This window comes from Callorhinus ursinus, unplaced genomic scaffold (assembly GCF_003265705.2).
Source record: "Callorhinus ursinus isolate GAN/ISIS: 27379988/994484 unplaced genomic scaffold, GSC_fseal_2.0 scaffold4, whole genome shotgun sequence".
NCBI classification, from domain to species: domain Eukaryota; kingdom Metazoa; phylum Chordata; class Mammalia; order Carnivora; family Otariidae; genus Callorhinus; species Callorhinus ursinus.
Window position 1 is genome coordinate 104,930,766 of NW_027397066.1, and position 13,706 is coordinate 104,944,471.

General features: G+C 39.2%; 1 long non-coding RNA gene and 1 pseudogene across 1 annotated transcript in view; both read left to right on the top strand.

Moving 5' to 3' along the window:
* The window catches only part of LOC141372496 (uncharacterized), a 62,573-nt gene extending 57,201 nt beyond the window's left edge, over window positions 1-5,372 (top strand). The window contains exon 3 of the long non-coding RNA XR_012377760.1: window positions 5,169-5,372. This is a non-coding gene — a long non-coding RNA (uncharacterized lncRNA). The remainder of the gene's footprint in view (window positions 1-5,168) is intronic.
* A 6,560-nt stretch (window positions 5,373-11,932) lies between these two features.
* LOC112826120 (ETS domain-containing protein Elk-4 pseudogene) lies at window positions 11,933-13,454 on the top strand (annotated as a pseudogene).
* Window positions 13,455-13,706: the final 252 nt, after the last annotated feature.

A 13,706-nucleotide genomic window follows, 5' to 3' on the forward strand; every position in this document is an offset into this window, starting at 1 on the left:
AGTACAGACCGGAAGGCATCCTAAGAAACTCTTCATGTACAGATTATTTCCAAGTGGCATAAACACAACATCAACAAGGCAAGGATAATGAGAACACGCAGGAGGTAATTACTAAAGGTGCAGAAAAATAAAAGTTATAATTTCTGTCCAGAAAGTTTTATGTAAACCTTTTGGATAGAAAAAGAAAAAATCAAATGGTAGAATGTGTGAATTAAGCAAAGCAAAGCAGATCTCATATGTTAGTGCTTAGAATAGGTACTGCATAAGTCCATTACATATATATTAATTTTAGATACATATAAAAATGAACACACACTGAGATGATCTGATGGTTCAAATTGTTTAGAGACATTTTGTCCATATACAAAGTCTGTAAAACATGCATCAAAATACCTAATATCTAATTTTAGAAAATATAAATTAATATTGCCCCTTAATTAAACATATTAAAAGAGAAAGCTAGAGAAATCCTCCTTAGCGAATCAGTGTGCAAATGCAGTTCAGGTGATTAAAAGCCTGCAAGAGTCAATAGTTGCATATCTAAGGTTGTCTTGAATTACTTTTATGTGATTATTTTAAGAAGATAAAAGTTGGAGATGATATGCAATGGGAAAATGCATTGTTCTTGCCCAAGCCTCAAAATATGGCGTTGAAAGATCATAATCAGTTCTTTTTTTTTAATTTTTTATTGTTATGTTAATCACCATATATTACATAATTTGTTTTGGTGTACTGTTCCATGATTCATTGTTTGTTCATAACACCCAGTGCTCCATGCAGAACGTGCCCTCCTCAATACCCATCACCAGGCTAACCCATCCCCCCACCCTCCTCCCCTTCAGAAATCTCAGTTTGTTTTTCAGAGTCCATCATCTCTCCTGGTTCGTCTCCCCCTCTGACTTACTCCCCTTCATTCTTCCTCTCCTGCTATCTTCTTCTTTTTCTTTTTTCTTAACATATGTTGCGTTATTTGTTTCAGAGGTACAGATCTGTGATTCAACAGTCATAATCAGTTCTTGTTCTAAGACTGTGTGAAGGACTACTGAAAAGGAGGAAAACAATACCCTTAGGATCGTTTAACAAATATATCCAGGCATTCTGTGACTTTAGGAGTTTTCAGGGAAAAGAAATTGCGTTTTTAAAGAATAATAAGACATCATGGTTTAAACCATCAAGTATCTATAGAGAACTATTTTTACCTAATGGGTAGTAAAAGGATAAAACTAAACCTATGTTTGAAATATTACAGTTTAATTGAATAGGGACACAAATTAGGACATTTTAATTCTCTGTGGTTTATCTAAATGGGAATATTAATTCTATGGTTTAGATAGTGTTAAAAAAAAAAAAGGCAAGAAATGAGAATTACTGAATGTTCCCAGGGTGATATAGCCCATTTCTTAGAGAAAGTAAACTATAGTAGCTTTTATTCCTTAAAAACTATATTATTTTCATGAATTATTTTAACAAATACTAGGATTACCTTAGTTAAAGAATAAGCAGGTAAAGAAGGGCAGTTTTTTTTTTTTTAAGGATTTATTATTTTAGAGAGAAGGCGGTGGGGAGGGGCAGAGGGAGAGAGAGTCTTAAGCAGACTCCACACCCCACGCACAGTCCAACATGGGGCTCTATCTCAGGACCCTGAGATCATGACCTGAGCCTAAACCAAGAGTCGGGAGCTTAACAGACTGTGCCACCCAGGCACCCCAAGGAAGGGCTTTTTTGAGGGGATGGAGGAATAAAAACAACAATCATAACCACCACCATGAAACACTTCTATAAAGCATTCAGACACAACCACCTGCATTCGCAGCTGCTTTATATTTGAAAAAAAAAAAATAAAACATTTGCATATGCATGCATTTATTCAATAAATATCAAGTACCTACTATACGCCTGGCAGAGTTGTAGGGACTGAAGATTAAATGATAAGAAGACAGCACCATCTGCAGCGATTATGGGGAGACAGATAAGAAATAAGCAAATAAATAATTTTAGACAGTGACATACCCTCTCTGCATACAAGAAAACACATTAAAAAGTAACGATTGGGATAGGGAGAGAAGTACTTCCTGATTTATAAGCTAGTTGCAGAAAGCATTATTGAGGATGTACATGAATGGAGTTATCAAAGAGAAATTCTGAGAAAAGAAAGTTCTGGGTTGAAAGAAGCACAAGTGTCAAGGAGGGAGTTAGAGATGAGCCTGGAATGTTCAAGAAACACAAAGTATTCCTACATGGCTGAAGCACAGCAAAAAGGCGAGGAATCCTGAGATGGAAAAGGTAGGCAGGTGCCAGCTAATCCAGCTGTGTTCCTCACTATGGAATTTAGATTTCATTCTATAACCTATAAGAAGTTGAGAAGAGACCCCTAATCACCACCTATCTATGTACTTTACACTTCATAGTGAGAGAATACAAAAGCACCCAAAGGTTAAGGGGATCGATTTATCAGTCTCTCTGGCAGCTAAATACAGCCCTGACATAAGTTTTTGCCGATGGGGTTATAAACAGATGAATCAACTGGTAGTTCAAGTAACCTTCCTTAAAAAAACATAGATGTTTCTTGTCTCCTGCTCCTTTTCTTCTCAGTTTCTTTTTCTCTCCTGCTGGCTGGAATGTGAAAGTGATGACTAGAGCTGAAGAAGCCATCTTGGAGCATGCAGTGATCTGAGATTTGGAAGTCATCCACTTTAAAATAAGACAAAACAAAGGAGAGTCCGGAGGGCCTTGTGAGAGCCGAGTCATGATTTAGCTTGAACCCCCTTACCTTTCTACTATTATCTGAGATAAAAACAAAATTCTGTCTTATTTAGGTTCTGGATATCATGAGCATTTTTTACTCACGTGCAAACCTAATCTTAAATGATTTTTCTTTCAAGTGTATGGTTTCTGTATCTACAAGCATAGTAAAATGCCATAGTTTGAATGAAGCTTTAAGTCAAGAATGGCATAATGTATCTCCAAGTATCTCCTTTAGAAAGTTAGATGCTATTCCACTTCTTTGGGACTTGGAAAAAATGATCAAAAACTGTTTACCTCTCAAAGCCAACACACATTTAGGGAAACAAATGGACTGACATTGAAAGGATAAGAGAGAGAGTTTCTTTAGATTCTGTGACACACTCTGTTGTCAGTTCTTGTCGTCGTTGCTAACTGACTGACGCTTCCATGTGGATGAAAATTGTGCTGTTCAACCACAGACAGTGGGAGCAAAGTATGTGTGATTGTTTCTTGGGAAAATAGCCAGTCTACGACTGTCTCAAAATTATTAAGCTGGAGGAGTGAAAAGAACCTAACAGGAAGGTACAATCTGTGTGGCCGGAATCACTGTTTACCCAGATCTTAAGGTTTTTATTCTTAAGAAACTAATGGAAGAAAAAATACAATTACTCATGTCAGAGGAATTATAATCAGACCTTTTCAGTGAGGACACTTCTGAGGAACTTTGAAAATGCTCTACTAAAGAGTTAAGATCTAAATCCTGCAATGAGAGCAGCTAGAATAGTTTACAATGTTGTCAGCGAAGTCAGGTCTCTCCTACTCATTGCTTCTCTCCCTTTCCTTGATCTAAATCTGGAGGATCCAAAGGCAATCTAGTTGGGGGTGGGGACAGGAGAGGAACTAGAGCCACAGCAGGCAAGACAGAGAAGAAGCTTTCCATGTCCCATGCTGCTGCTTGTTGCATGAAGCAGAGCCAGGGTGAGAGAGACAAGAGGCTTTTTAAAAATACTGTTTTGAGTTTTTACTGGCCATTTTGATAGCCACACTTAAGAATTCTTAGGATTAAAACTGACATTCTCTCGTCTAAATGTGACCAAAAAATATGAAACCTAACCTAAAATTGATTCAAGATATAGGATGGATCTGACTTGAAGAATTTAAAGAACCAGGTACCTTGGGGTGCACTGTGTGTGTGTTGGGGGGCTGTCTATGTATCCATATGTTTGGAAAGGGGGAAAAAACTGTTTGTTTGTTTTTTTTTCACCTGCATTCTATGGACTTCCGCTCCTTCAACACATAAGTAACCTAATTTGAAAAGCACATGTTGACTGCTTGGACTGTAGGGTTGCATCAGTAAAAGCTGTGAGACAATTTCAAGTAGTTCGTGGAAGTGACCAGAGTAGTTTGAACTTCAGAGAAGGCAGGCCAAGATGGAGGGAAGTAAATACTTTGGAGGGGGGCATCCAAAAGATTTCTAGGTACAGAGACTTTATAGCAGTCTGTCTCACCATCTCTGGCACAAACAATTTCCCTTAGGGAGACACTCTAACCACCCACCCCCTTTTTCATGTTTTTTCAGTCATATTAACATAGAGAGGAATTTCATCTTTACCATTCTGTTATACATTAATTCCTGTGGATCCTAGTACCTTCGTCACATCCCTTTTTCAAAGTGATTCTTGGATGTGCATTTCTTACCATACATTCAAACAGGAATAGGTATGTTTTCTTTTAGATGATTTTGAGAAATATTTTCCTAATATTTAAGAAAATCAGTTCATAGATACATGAACAGTAGAATAAAAAAATTATATATATTATATATACACATTGCCTACATTCACTATCATATGGAGAAACTTACAAATGGATAAAATGTAAAAACAGATAATCTTCATCATTTGCTACAGTACATGTTACATGGAACAAAGTTATTTTTGAAGAAAATTGTTGCCCAGAATTTATAAAGCAGTTTTGTTTTCACAATGTTATTCTTAAAAACAGTATCTGAATATAAAACTATAATCCGAAATCTATTAAAAAAAACAAAAACAAAAACCCGAGCCATCAAAAAGCTAGGAAGTAAGGTACAGGAAAACTTCCAGCTCAATTCTAAAATAACAAAACACCCAAATTATTTTTTTAACTAATAGTCAACATCTTTGAATAATCTTTTTCATAGAATATGCAAAGCTGTGCAACATTTTATTTTTCATCTCAATGTCATGTGAGCCATCTGTTATGTATGATGTATCTTACAGGGATTTTGAGACTAGCATGACTTATGTTCAAAATATTTGGATGTTTTGTATTTTTCTTGGACTTATCTACACATTTGTGTCAGTGCCAGTAAGAGAAAGGGAGAAAAAAAAAGAAAGAATTTGATCCTCATTCTTAAATGTTTAAAGCGATAACTGTTCTTGTTCTCTGCTTTCTTGTTGCAGGGCAGAATGTCTATTTTTCTCGAAGAGTGAACTAGGTGTATCTACAACTTTAACAACGTCACTACACTCTGAAGGGGATGTACCTAACAGGGCACCATGGCACAAAGCACATACTGCTTTTGACTGACAATAGCAAGAAGCTGACAAACCATTCTTTTGTCTAGACACTCTCCTCCTCCCAAAATTTAGAATAAACAAATTCAAGACGTGCAGTTGCACTGGCATTACATACGGACAAGATGGTAAATACAATCTGACTGTCTTCCTGTTAGAGTAGGCACAGATACTGGAAAACCCGTTTCCTGTGCTGTATATACCACATTTCATCTGCCAGAGGAAAGGCCTAAAGAACAATGTGCTTATGCCTATGTGTGTTATGTGGACAACTGCCACATATTTCTACAGGATTATATTCTCTCTCATTCATCAGAGATACAGTCACTGAAGTTACATTGTTTTAATTCACCAATATTACACCAAGAGCCTGCTTAGAATCAAGACTGCTTTATGTTTTTCTAACATCACTCCATTTGGGATGAAAGAATAAGCAAATTGAATTGGACAGAAGAAAATTCTACCTGTCTTTGTAGGATATATATATTGTCTCTCTTTATATAGATAGACAGATAGGTAGATATTGATATAGGTAGATAAATACAGATAATTCATATATCACAAATATAAGAATATGGCAAACTGAAATATTTTATTCTAATTTGTCATTCCATTGTTAATTTAAACATATTTACCTATACCTTTCAGCATTATTGCCCACAATCTTAGTAAATAAAACTTGTTGGTATAAGACTAACTAGGGATAAAAACACATGGTCATCTCACATGATAAGTGGTTCCACTTTTATTTATTTTTTTTTAAAGATTTTATTTATTTATTTGAGAGAGAGAGAGAATGAGAGATAGAAAGCACAAGAGGGAAGAGGGTCGGAGGGAGAAGCAGACTCCCTGCTGAGCAGGGAGCCCGATGCGGGACTCGATCCCGGGACTCCAGGATCATGACCTGAGCCGAAGGCAGTCGCTTAACCAACTGAGCCACCCAGGCGCCCCAAGTGGTTCCACTTTTAAACAGAAATTTTATGAATGGAGAAATTTAATTTGAAGTGCACCTATCCACACCATAGATGTTTCTAATATGTAATCTCTAGTATTTTTATGTTTTATTACATATTTTATTTATATCTTTATTTTAATAATCAGATATATCAGTTTGATTACTGAGGTGATGATTTTTGTTCCCCATGTCAAATGTTCTTAGGGCCTCCTTGTACTTCAACTACAGGGGCAGTGGGCAATTCTGAACGTGTGAACAGCACCTCATCACTAGCATGCTCTGTGGCTCCCTGCTTTTCTGCGTTGGGGGTTTCCCTGAAGATAAATCTCATTCATCCTTCCAGTGGCTACAACCTGGAAAGACAGTGTGGCAGATAAATTTAACCTCTGAGGAGGATTTTCAATTTTTGAGGGATATTGTATTTAAATGTATTTAAGTGTTCCAGTCTCTATTTTTAGGATGGACAATGCAAAAAAACATTTTGTTTATGTCTCCGTAAGTTCCTACAGAGTCAAGCACTTATGTGTTACCCATAAAGTGACATTGACAGCAAACCTTTCATTTGGCTTTTCTTCCTTCCTGTCTCACCCCCCCAATTCCCTCACCTACTTCTCTGATCACCTTTCCAAGTCAATACACGTTTACTCAAGTCATCTTCTTAGGCTCTCCAATTGTGAATCCCAAACGAGGACAGTTACCAGTGAGAGAGTAGGCTACACAGGACAGGGTAAATGTACATCCACTTAATTTGGTATCAATAAATTGTGACACATACCATCAATACATATTAGCCTTTTGAGACTCTTGAATTGCACTTGAGAATCTAATAAAATATATAGACCCTATACAGAGAAAAACGTAAGGAGCCCATTTATCAGGAAGTCCCACACGTAGTCTGAATTCCATAAGCATCAGATTGAGAACTTCTGCACTAAATCATCTTTTTAATTTTTAAAATAAAACTTTAGTTTTTCATTCCTGTCTGCTTTATTTTGCACTGTATAGGCAAATCCCTGAGCAAAAAATGTCAAGAACCACATGTTTGGCAAACTCTGGTATAAGGATGACACCATGTTGTCCTTTGTGGAGCAGGCCACAAAGATAGTCTCTCTTTCCCTACCTTCCATATTCCCCATCTATTGGCAAAGGGAGTACTTCATAACGGTTTCAAAGATAATTTGATACAATATCTTCCAGGGATTGCAATGCCCATCAGTGAATAGAAAAGAGAGTTAATGAAAAATGTTGTGCGTCCCAATGCATCAAAAACTCTGAGTCGAAATTTTTCTTTTCTTTTCTTTTTATTTTTTCAAATTCCTTTGGAAGGCTGAGGAAAATAAAACAAGATACTTCTGAACAAGGAGACTTCTGAAGTGTCAAGGCTTTGTTCTACAAAGAAATTTCATTTTAATTGTTACTAAAAAGAACATCTTCCTCCTCAACCCTGAAAATTGCTTAAAGCCAAGAATCATAAACCTTACTTCCACGACCATATTTTAGTGAAAGAACAACATTTTTCTAAAAATTTCACTTGGTCCTGGGTAAAGACAAACACTATTTTCTCACAGTCAAGATGTAGAAATTCCAAAATATAATGGCTCTGTAATAGCCACAAACCATTTGATGTGTCATCACAACTGAAATTGCAGAAATCAAGACACATGACAATGTTTGTCTTCCAAACATTTGGATTACACTGTTCCTAATATATTCTCATAAAATTCCATAAAATTCATTTTGAGAATTTCTGCTCTCAATTATTTTTATAATTTTTAAAATAAAATATTAGTTGTGTATTCTTGTTTGCTTCATTTTATGCTATGCAGGCAAATCTTACACAGCCTAAGATAAAATTTATACAGGAAACACTTGGTATGAGAGGCAGGAAATATTTGGTGTGAGAGGTTTGGGACTGTACAGGCTGCAGTTGACTATTATTCCATACTGAACTACCCAAGATTGGTAAAATGTGTGACTGGGAAGAGTAGGGATCCTCCGGAGATTTCAATCCAGGTAAATAGGATGAAAGACGTCCCCAAAGGTGGGGAAAATTAAAATGGTAGAAAACTATTTTGGAGTGAGGCAGAGTTGAAGGTAAAGAAGGAAGGCTAAGAACCTAGAGCTATGGGGACTTTCATAAAGCACATTAAAAAGAAATTTTCTGAGTCTAAGATGGCAGAGAAGTAGGAGCCTTAGTTTCATGTGGTCCCAGGAATTCAGCTAGATGGCTATCAAATCATTCTGAACACCTGCAAACTGAACTGGAGATCTAAGAAAAGAATAGCTGTTGGGGGCGCCTGGGTGGCTCAGATGGTTAAGCGTCTGCCTTCAGCTCAGGTCGTGATCCCAGGGTCCTGGGATCGAGTCCCGCATCGGGCTCCCTGCTCCTTGGGAGCCTGCTTCTCCCTCTGCCTCTCTCTCTCTCTCTCTCTCTCTCTCTTTCTCTCTCCGTCTCTCATGAATAAATAAATAAAATCTTTAAAAAAGAAAAGACTTATCTTTAAAAAAAAAAAAAAAAGAATAGTTGCAACTCTACAAATAGAAAAGTGACCACTTTCTGAAAGGTAGGAGGTGCAGAGAAGTGAATCTAAGGTGATATATGGGAAGATAGACCGTGGTGGGGCGGGGGGGGCTCTGTAAGCCAGCACTGGAAAGTGATACAGCAGTGGAGCACAAAACTGGAACTTTTAAAAAAGTCTGCTCTGCTGAGGGACATCCCTGCCAAAAAGATGCTCAGGTGGCAAAGCAGGGTGGAATCCTAGGTGAGACAGTGTGGTTTCAGGATGCCCGGGTCACAGAATACCCAGGGTGCCTGAGTGCAGCAGAGTTCCCAGGCATCTGAGCAAGGAAGTCAGTTGCAAACAGAGAGCCCAGGAGTGGGCTCTCAGCTTGGGGTTGCCATAAACCGTGAACCATGCCATGATTCAGTGACCACTCTCTGGGGCCCAGCAAGTGGCAGAACTGTAAGAACCAGCCCCCCGCCCCAGGAAGGCGCAGCATGGGTTTGTGCCCCAGAAGTTTGAAGACTCAAAAGGGGTCACGTGCCTAAGATAGAAATGGTCAGCCACAGGCTGGGTGAGCACGCAGTGTGGATGGAGACCAGGGAGATAAGAGTGATTGGCTGCTTTTCCCTGAGGGCACACTGAGTTTTTCAGTGTGCTTTCAGCTTTCAGCTCCAGGGCTGGGAATTGGGAGTCGGTCATTTTCATTTTCATCCTCTAAAACTGCTTGGAAAGCCTTCAGGGAACAAAAGCCACATAGAGCAAACTGGAGCAGGTTACTTGGCCTGGCCCTCTGGCAAGGGTGGAATAATTCTGCCTTGGGCAAAGACACCTGAGAATCGATGAAATAGGCCCCTCCCCCAGAAGATCAGCAAGAACATCTGGCTAAGACCAAGTTTACCAATCACAGGGAACTGCAAAACTCCAGCACTAGGGTAAAATAGTATATAGAATTCATGTTTTTTTCCCCACAATTCTTTAGTCTTTCAATTTTAATTTTTTTCTCTTTCCTTTTTCAACCAATTTCTTATTTTATCAACTTTTTTTAAAATCATTTTTAATTTTCTTTTTTATACTTACATTCTACCCTTTCGTTGTATTTAATTATATATATATATATATGTTTTTCATATATTTTACACATATATATAGATACATATATATTTTTTTTTCTTTCTTTACATTTTTGGGATGCAGTTTCTTCTAACAAACAGACCAAAATACACCCAGAATCTAGTGTATTGCTCTGTTCTCTTCACCTGTCTGATCATATTCTCTCTTTTTTCTTTTTCTTTTTTTGTTAAAGTCTTTTTTTTAATTTGCATCTTTACAATTACATTCCATCCTTTCAATGTAATTACTTTATTTTTGTATATGTATGTTTTTCTTTCTTTATAATTTTGGGATGCAGTCTCTTCTAACAAACAGACCAAAATACACTCAGGATATAGTGTATTGCTCTGTCCTGTTCCCCTGTCTGTTTATACTCCTTCTTTATTTTTTTATTTTTGTCTTTAAATTTTCATTTTTACACTTACATTCTATCATTTCAATGTGTTTAATTTTATTTTTGTACATATATAAGTTTTTCTTTACAATTTTGGGATCTAGTTTTCTAACAAACAGACCAAACTACACATAGGATCCAGTGTATTGCTATATTCTGTTCACAGCAAATAACATTCTTGATGGGGAAAAACTGAGAGTTTTTCCCCTGAGGTCAGGAACATGGCAGGGATGTCCACTATCACCACAGACAACAAAAAGAAAAAAAAAAAATGCATCCAATTGGGCAAGGAAGATATCAAACTCTCACTCTTCACAGATAACATGAAACTTTATGTGGAGAACCCAAAAAGACTCCACCCCAAAATTGCTAGAACTCATACAGGAATTCAGCAAAGTGGCAGGATATAAAATCAAGGCACAGAAATCATTTGCATTTCTATACACTAGCAATGAGACAGAAGAAAGAGAAATTAAGGAATTGATCCCATTTACAATTGCACCCAAAACCGTAAGATACCCAGGAATAAACCCAACCAAAGAAGCAAAGGATCTGTACTCAGAAAACTATAGAACACACATGAAAGATATCGAGGAAGACATAAAGAAATGGAAAAATATTCCATGCTCATGGATTAGAAGAACAAATATTGTTAAAATTTCTAATGGTGATTAACATAACATAATAAAATTAAAAAATGTAAAATAAAAAAATTTCTAATGATTTTTAATAGCCCGTATGATTTTTATTGTTGTTTTCATTTCTAATATTGCAGTGTAAACAACATTGATTCATATATATTTTTCTGATTTGATCATATGTATATTTTTTCTTGTATAAATACATTTTTGGCTGAAAATAAAAAAAAAGTCTATGCTACCCAAAGCAATCTACACATTCAATGCAATCCCTATCAAAATACCAATAGCATTTTTCGCAGAGCTAGAACAAACATTCTTAAAATTTGTATGGAACCATAAAACACCCTGAATAGCCAAAGGAATATTAAAAAAGAAAACCAAAGCTGGTGGCATCACAATCCCAGACTTTAAGCTCTATTACAAAGTTGTAATCATCAAGACTGTATGGCACTGGCACAAAAACAGACACACAGATCAATGGAACAGAATAGAGAACCCAGAAATGGACCCTCAACTCTATGGTCAACTAATCTTTGACAAAGAAGGAAAGACTATCCCATGGAAAAAAGACAGTCTCTTCAACAAATGGTGTTGGGAAAACTGGACTGCCACCTGCAAAAGAATGAAACTGGACCATTTCCTTAAACCACACACAAAAATAGGCTCAAAATGGGTGAAAGACCTAAATGTGAGACAGGAATCCTCAAAATCCTAGAGGAGAACACAGGCTGCAACCTCTGTGACCATGGCCACGGCAACTTCTTGCTAAACACATCTCCAAAGGAAAGGGAAACAAAAGCAAAAATGAACTATTGAGACTTCATCAAGATAAAAAGTTTTTGCACAGCAAAGAAACAGTTGACAAAACCAAAAGACAACCGACAGACGGGAGAAGATATTTACACATGTCTTAACACATAAAGGACTGGTACCCAAAATCTATAAAGAACTTATCAAACTCAACACCCAAAGAACAAACAATCCAGTCAAGAAATGGGCAGAAGACACGAACGGGGCGGGCACCCGGCGGGCTCGGCTTGGCCGCCGCCGCCTTCTTCGGCTCCGCCGCGGGGGTCGCAGCGGCTGCCACGCCGTCCTCGAGCTCCCAGCGTGAGAAGGCGGCGGGCAGAGAGAAGCATCACGCTCCAGGCGGAGACCCAGAGGGAGCCCCGCGCGCGGCCTCGCTCATTGCTATGGACAGTGCTATCACCCTGTGGCAGTTCCTCCTTCAGCTCCTACAGGAGCCTCAGAACAAGCACATGATCAGCTGGACCTCTAATGATGGGGAGTTCAAGCTCTTGCAGGCAGAAGAGGTGGCTCGTCTCTGGGGGATTCGTAAGAACAAGCCTAATATGAATTATGACAAACTCAGCCGAGCCCTCAGATACTATTATGTAAAGAATATCATTAAAAAAGTGAATGGTCAGAAGTTTGTGTACAAGTTTGTGTCTTACCCAGAGATTTTGAAAATGGACCCACTGACCGTGGGCAGGACTGAGGGAGACTCTGAAGCCGTGAGCTGCGGTGAAGTTGGCAGCAGCTGCAGGGACCCCGAGAGCGGGGGCAGAGAAAAGCCCCAGCAGCCCGGGGCCCGGGCCTCCAGCCGCAATGACTACATACACTCCGGCTTGTATTCTTCCTTTACTCTCAACTCTTTGAACTCCTCCAGTAAGAAGCTCTTCAAACCTATAAAGATTGAGAGTCCAGCTGAGAAGCTGGCAGACAAGAAGCCGCCTCAGGAGCCAACACCGTCTGTCATCAAATTCGTAACAACACCTTCCAAAAAGCTGCCAGTTGAACCTGTTGCCGCTGCCCTGTCAGCCGGCCCAAGCATTTCTCCGTCTCCAGAAGAAACGCTCCAGGCGTTGGGGACTTTGGCTTCCCCCAGACTGCCTTCCCTGGAAGCCCCGGCCTCTGCAGCCGGCGGCACCCCCGCCTTTGCCACGCCCCCCATCTCCGCCTCCCCTTCTGTGCAGGAGCCCCCCAGGACCCCTTCACCACCGCTGAGCCCCACCCCTGACATCGACACCGACATCGGGTCCGTGGCCTCGCAGCCCATGGAACTTCCCGAGAACTTGTCACTGGAGCCTCAAGACCAGGATTCAGCTTTGCTGGGAAAGGACAAAACAAGTAATTCCTCAAGATCCAAGAAACCCAAAGGCTTAGAGATGGCGCCCATCCTTGTGATCACGGGCAGTGACCCGAGCCCCCTGGGAATATTGAGCCCGTCTCTCCCCACGGCTTCTCTTACGCCAGCACTGTTCTCGCAGGTAACTGCCTCTTGCTTTCTGGAGCCACCGATGTTTGCATTGACCCCCCCCCCCTTTTAAAACAAATCCAGAATCGACCACCGCCCGTTCTCATGCTGCTACTTAAGTCTGTCTTAGAAAGGTGGGCTGTGACCCCATGAAAGTAACCCAGTCCCGCACCTAATCGGAACTGCTGCAGGCGAGGTTTGGAGGAGCGTTCTGAAAGAACTCATTGTCTCTGCAAGCCAAGAAATATTTGTCAACTTCCTCCTAAAATGACTATTCTCTCTCTCTCTCTCTCTCTCTCTTTTTGGGGGGGGTCTTATAAAACTCATTGGTATTTTACACAAAAATAGTGATAACGTCAAAAGCTAGAAAACAATAAATCCTGAGAACCTTAAGAAAAAAAAAAAAAAAAAGAAGACACGAACGGACATTTCTCCAGAGAAGACATACAAAAGGCCAACAGACACATGAAAAAATGCTCAACATCACTTAACATCAGGGAAATACAAATCAAAACCACAATGAGATACCACCTCGCACCAGTCAGAATGGCTAAATTAACAAG